This window comes from Triturus cristatus, chromosome 4_1, assembly GCF_964204655.1.
Source record: "Triturus cristatus chromosome 4_1, aTriCri1.1, whole genome shotgun sequence".
Taxonomy (NCBI): Eukaryota; Metazoa; Chordata; class Amphibia; order Caudata; family Salamandridae; genus Triturus; species Triturus cristatus.
Genome location: NC_140585.1, coordinates 209,547,548 through 209,553,852, shown reverse-complemented (window position 1 = coordinate 209,553,852; position 6,305 = coordinate 209,547,548).

The window sequence follows — 6,305 nt, the reverse complement described above, 5'->3', positions numbered from 1 at the left end:
TGCGTCAGAAGGTCCACCCCAATTGGCTGCCTTGTGTCTGGGGCCGCCCCCTGGAGGCGTTGCCACCCTTTCAGAGCCTTCCTCACTGTGAAACTGTTGGTGGGATCACCCCTGTCGCTGATCTGAGCGAAGAAGGAGATCGCCTCCACCTGCCTCCTCGCTGCTGCTGCTGAACGCCCATTGGTCCTTAAACTACCCAAGTATGCAATGAGTGTCCCCGTGTCGTTCCACCGCTCAGCCCACCCTGCCCCCAAGAAAGAACAATATTGCCAAAACGCCCCTTCGTATGCTTTTTTGGTCCTGGGTGCTAGGCTGGCTGCCATGAGGTCCGGTAGGTGGGGGCACCAATCTGAGTCGTTCTGGGAAGAGGGTGGCACACTCTGCCGCTGTCGGGAGGTGGGCCCTAAAACCTGCATCTTAAAGCGAGAAAGTGCATCAGCAGCATGATTAAGGACCCCAGGCACGTGTTTAGCCCTAAATTGCACATTCAATTTCATGCATGTGAGAACAAACTCCTTCAAGAGGCGAAGAATCATTTTACACCGGGCCGCTTGCTGATTGATGCATTCCACCACGGTCATGTTGTCTGACCAGAAAACTACTGACTGGTTACGCAAATGTTCAGGCCATACTGTCAATGCCACCCATATGGCGAAGAGCTCCAGGAACCCGATGTTACCTGTTAGACCATTCTCTACCCACCAAGGCGGCCAACGTTGTGCCACCCACTCGGTACCGAGTATGGCACCAAATCCCTCACTTCCCGCAGCGTCAGTCATTAATCCCAACTCCGGGGACGCTGTGGGCGGACCGGGCCACACTACTCTGCCGTTGAAGTCCTGCAGGAATGCCATCCAAATCCGCATGTCCTGCCGAACCTCAGCGGACAGCCTTGTGTGGTGATGTTTTTCCTTGAGGCCCGCCATGGCTTGGGAGATGGACCTGGAGAAAGGTCTAGCCATTGGAATGACCCCTAAAGCAAAGTTCAGCTGTCCTACTGTCTGCTGCAGCTCATGTAGTGTGACCTTCTGTTTGCCCAAGCATAGTTTTAAAGCAGCCCTGAATTTGTTGACTTTGTCCATGGGTAACCTAAAACATCGCTGAACAGAATCCAGCTCAATGCCCAGGAACTCTGGAACTCTATCGTAGAAGCCGGCCCGACTGTCTTCCCCGGAGCCAATGGAACCCCCAGATCATGCATGAGCGTGCAAAATTCCTGCAGCGCCCACCCACATTCTGGGGAGCCCAGAGTCCCCAGGATAAGAAAGTCATCCAGGTAATGCCTGACCCACTGGTGCCTTCTGCCTGAAAACCCATTCCAGAAATGAACTGAATTTTTCAAAATATGCGCATGAAACAGAGCAGCCCATTGGCATACACGTATCCATATAAAAACTCCCTTGAAATTTAAAACCCAGCAGGTGGTAATCATCCGGATGTACCGGGAGTAACCGAAAGGACGATTCTATGTCAGATTTTGCCATCAAAGTACCAGGGCCCAAGCCCCTGAGAATCTCCACCGCTTGGTCAAAGGATGCATATTTAACGCTGCACAACTCATCATCAATTGCATCTTTCAGTGATTTACCCCTGGGTGCTGACAAATTGTGTATTAGTCTGAATTCCCCTTCTACTTTTTTGGGGACTACCCCCAACGGGGAGCAGACGAAGTTCTGCACTGGCACAGACTCGAAAGGGCCCGCCACCCTACCCAGGCGCAACTCCTTGGCAATCTTTGAAGAGACTACACCTTTATTGGTCCGGGCAGAGAGTTGATTCTGACACTGATGACCCCCTATAGTTAGGGGCTGGAATCCTAAAGCCATCCCTGAAACCCTCCAACAGAGTTCTCGCCGTAATATGGCATGGGTATTTGTTGAGCCATGGAGTCAGAGCCGTCACATCAATGGGGGACCGTACTTTCAGTGGGGATGCAATCTCACTCCTGCTTCTTTCTACCCTTATCCTTTGCTCTGTTGTATCCAATTTTTAGTCTCAAGGGCCACACTTACCAGTGGCCCGCAATGTAAGTCAAATAACGAGCAGTTGGCAACGTAGAAGGTTCAAGCGTTTATTGGCCAAACAGGAAACTCTACATAGAGGAGCCTCGTCGATCCTCACCCAAGGGGTGTGCCGAGGAAGACTGCTGGCTCCTTGTCAAACTCATTCTTTTATACATTACAGCGCAACATACAAAGCCTTATAAGTGGAAAAGTACCAGCCAGTCTAGGCGCTCCTAATGAGCTCATCCTATATCTAGTTTCAATGATACAAAAAGGGCTACTATCTTTAAGAATAGAAGGTCGACCGGGTGACTCCCTTCTCGGCCCAGGTTCAGAAGGAATTTGCTTGGTACTCCCTTTTGGCAGATGTGACCTTGCTTCTCGGTCGTAAATACAATTCAGCCTGTCTTCTAAAACTAGTGTCTGCTGAACAAGGAAAATATGGGTTCAGGGAACCACGTGATTGTAGCTCCTTTAGACGAAAGAGCTGAGGGCCAAAATGGCCGCGGTTCTGTTTTCTGCCCTTTCCGTCGTACTTACTAAATGGATGCACAAAGGGCCTTCTTACAGGGCTGAGTCAAATAAGTTAGTTTAAGTTACACTGTGCTAATCATATTCTGAAATTTGGATCCTACAGAACGGCCCTTTTAGCATAATGTAGCTAAAATAAAATAAAAACAAGTAGGACTAATCCTCAAAGATACCCTCATCTATCTGCATTAGGTCACGAATTTCTTTCTGGGTCATCTGGGCATGAGCTTGGGTAGGTGGGGATTTAGGTAGTGCAGAACAAAATTGGGTGGCACAATAGGAACAGCAGGCAGGGCCGCACTGGATACAAATGCAGCAAGTAAAGAGGAAACCCACAATACCCAACAGAACCATGAATAGTTTCCACCCCCAGGTGGTCAGAAGGTCCCAGAACCAAGTTGACAGGGACCAGGTACCAGTCTCGGTATGGATTTCTGATGCCAGTCGGTGGAGTTTCTGAATGGCTAAATGAACCGAAGGGGCGGAGTCAGGTATATATACACAACAGGAGCTCCCGATCACCCGGCATGCTCCTCCACGGTCAGCCAGTATGACGTCTAAAACAAGACGATTTTGAAGGGTCACAAGCCGGGTCGCCTGAAGCTCAACAGTGATATTAGTCAATATCCCGGCCGTGGTATTGACTACTCCCTCCACCACCCTGGACAGCCTTCTGATTTTCTTACTAGTGAGGACAGGGCCCCATATAGGTAGGACCCCTTTCATAATGTCTACAAAATGTTGGGCCGGGGTATCTGTTTGATCAGTGACATCATTATCAACGGATAGGGATAACAGACTTCTTTTATTCAATGAATGAGATTTATGGTAATCTGAGGGGGCAATATAAACAGGAGGATAGAGGAAGGACAGATAACACCTGCCCGACCATCCCCTGGGAAGCCAGGTGTAAGCATTCTCCCCGCATACGAAATATATGTTCGGGGGAGTCAAAATGGGAGGACTACTAAAAGTCTGCAATCGATAAGTGTAATTACATCTGCTAAATCCTACGGACAAGTGGCCGGAACCCTGGACACAAAAGGAGGATGACGTATTTAATACAGGGACAGGTATAATCTTGTCTTCGGAGACATTGCGTTCCTGAAAATATCTGAAGTACTCGGTGAAATTGAAGGATACAAAATCTAATATTTCATCCCTCAGCCAAGTATCATTCTCATGGTCCATGTACACATTCATGCAGGCTGTTGGATCTAAAGTGCCATCAGTGCCTTCCGCATTGGGAGTGAATCCCTGATGCCTCTCTATGTAGGCCAGGATCAAGTCATAATCTTTCTCCGAGAATCTATGCGCATCTACAGTATAATGCTCATATATCATAGACAACAATCTAAACCAAGCTTCACAGCTCCCTAGATGTGACAATGGCATTGATATAAACAAATCATGTTTATGCATTACTGAAGGGAGGAGGCCACATACCCAGCAATCGGTGACATTCGTGGAACTGTGAGTCTGATGCAACATTTCTATGAAGGCATTATGTACATAAGTCTGGCGATGCCTTTCTTTGTGAGGGGCCAAAGTCTGAAAATGGTGTTCCTGAGGAGTGGGGGTAGTTAACACCAAGGTATGGACTGGGTGGCGGAATTCTAGATAAATGAACAACCCTAAACATAATAGAAATGACACAGCTATTATAGAAATAAACACAATTTTAGCACGCAAACTCCATGTGGAAAACATTGGTAAATGTGCATATCTAGGGCGGGAATCATGGGACGTTCTTCTTCAAGGGCGAAGCGAGCAAAGGGATACATTCTCACTAAAAGTCCAGTTCTAAGCTCGGGAAACAATGAGAACAAAAAGAAAAACTACGCGCAGTCCATTCTGCCGGAGGGTGCTTCTTTCCTGTGTCCGAGTTAGAGCCTCACAGGCAGACTCTTAGCATTCCAAAACAGTAGAAGTATCAAAGAAAAAAAAAAGAAAAATCAAGGGTGCAAAAACTTCTCGCGTGGGAGCTGCACTTGACGCAACTCTGGTCGAAGAAGAGGATTACCTGGGCCCCTCTTGCTATCAATGTCTCTATCTTCTTTCTGAACAGGGCTATCACTTATAGTTCTACGCCCTCCACGAGTTCAGTCCAGTGTTCATATGATCCCCTAGGTCCCTTAACTCGGACTTCACCTTTTATGGTAAGCCGGACCGGGGGATCCCATTCCGTTTGCGGGGCCGCAGGTGGTATCGAGTGTGACCAGGGGTTTCAGGATTTATGAACAAAATGGGCACAGTGGGATCAGAGAAGGAACAAGGTGTGTGACCCTCCTGGTCACGCGTTTGGTCCCCAGGCAGGGCCTTATTTGCCACAGCTGACCCCGAACTCGTGGCCCTCTCTCCCTGCCCTTCTGTTTCTCCGTGGGCTTCGGGGGAGGGCGGCTCTTCGGCGTCGTGCTCACCTCTGTGCCGTTCGTTCTCCTCTTGGTCCTGGCAATCCTCGGGCAAGGGAAGCGGGACACGCTTCAGATGGGAAACATGAATCCAATGCTGCCTCCCTTCGACCTTTACCGCCGTCCTCGTGGCCAGAAGCACTTGATGTGGCTGGGTCCAGCGGGGTTCCAAGCTCGACTTTCGCTGGTAGTTCCGAATTAGGACCCACTGACCTGGTTCGATGCTGTGTCCGGGGCCCTCCGGCAGAGGCTGCAGTACTGCTGAAATCTGTTGGTGGATAGAACGGAGATCTTTAGTTAAAGCATAAAGGTAGTCGGCCAACATAGGATACTCAATATCCCTAAATGACTTGGGCCGGGGCACCCCCCATACATTGGCTGGTCTCCCAAAAACCACCTCGTAAGGGGAAATCCCACTCCGAGAATGAGGGGTGGTTCTTACAGACAATAGGGCCAATGGCAGAAGATCGGGCCATTTCAGGCCAGTCGTGTCCTGTAGTTTAGCTAATTTTAGCTTCAGGATCCCATTATATTTCTCAACTAGGCCTGCTGATTGTGGGTGCCTTGCGGCGTGGAACTTCTGTCGTATTGCCAAACCTTTACATACATGCTGAACTAAGTTGGCATTAAAATGTGTCCCATTATCACTCCAGATTACTCGTGGTAAACCGTATCGGGGAAAGAACTCCTTTATTAGGGCTCTGGCAGTTGCTATAGCTGTGTTTTCTCTAGTGGGGTATGCTTCCACCCATTTACTGAAGGTACAGATTACCACCAGAACATATTTAAGGTTGTTAACCCGTTCCAGTTGTATATAATCCATTTGGAGTACCTCGAAAGGCAAGGTAGGTGGGGCAAAACTTCCTGACAACACAGGGGTACTACCCCCCGGGTTATGCTGGAGGCAAATCATACAATGCTGGACCAGATTTCTAGCCGTTTTCTGGATATTAATGTTGTACCATACAGGGTCCAACATGGCACACATGCCTCGGACCCCGACGTGAGCGGGACCATGTGCCATGGCCACCACCGCATTCACGAATGCATTCGGTAGCAGCCATCTGCATTTTTCTGATAAATCCGTCCAACACCCATTCTCGTCTAACCGCCCCACCTGCTCCTGCCAATACTGTAGCTCCTCTGGAGTTGCTTCTTTTTGCAACTCTCTCACACTATCTACAGTGTTTCGAAAAATGTCTGCTTCTACCATCCTTCTGCACTGACTAACTACAAACATGGAGGGGGTATCTGACTGGGCCGTTTCCTTAGCAATCTTGTCTGCAAAAGCGTTACCCCTCCCAACATCATTAGTTACAGCCTTATGGGCACTACATTTTACAATGGCGAGGGCTTCTGG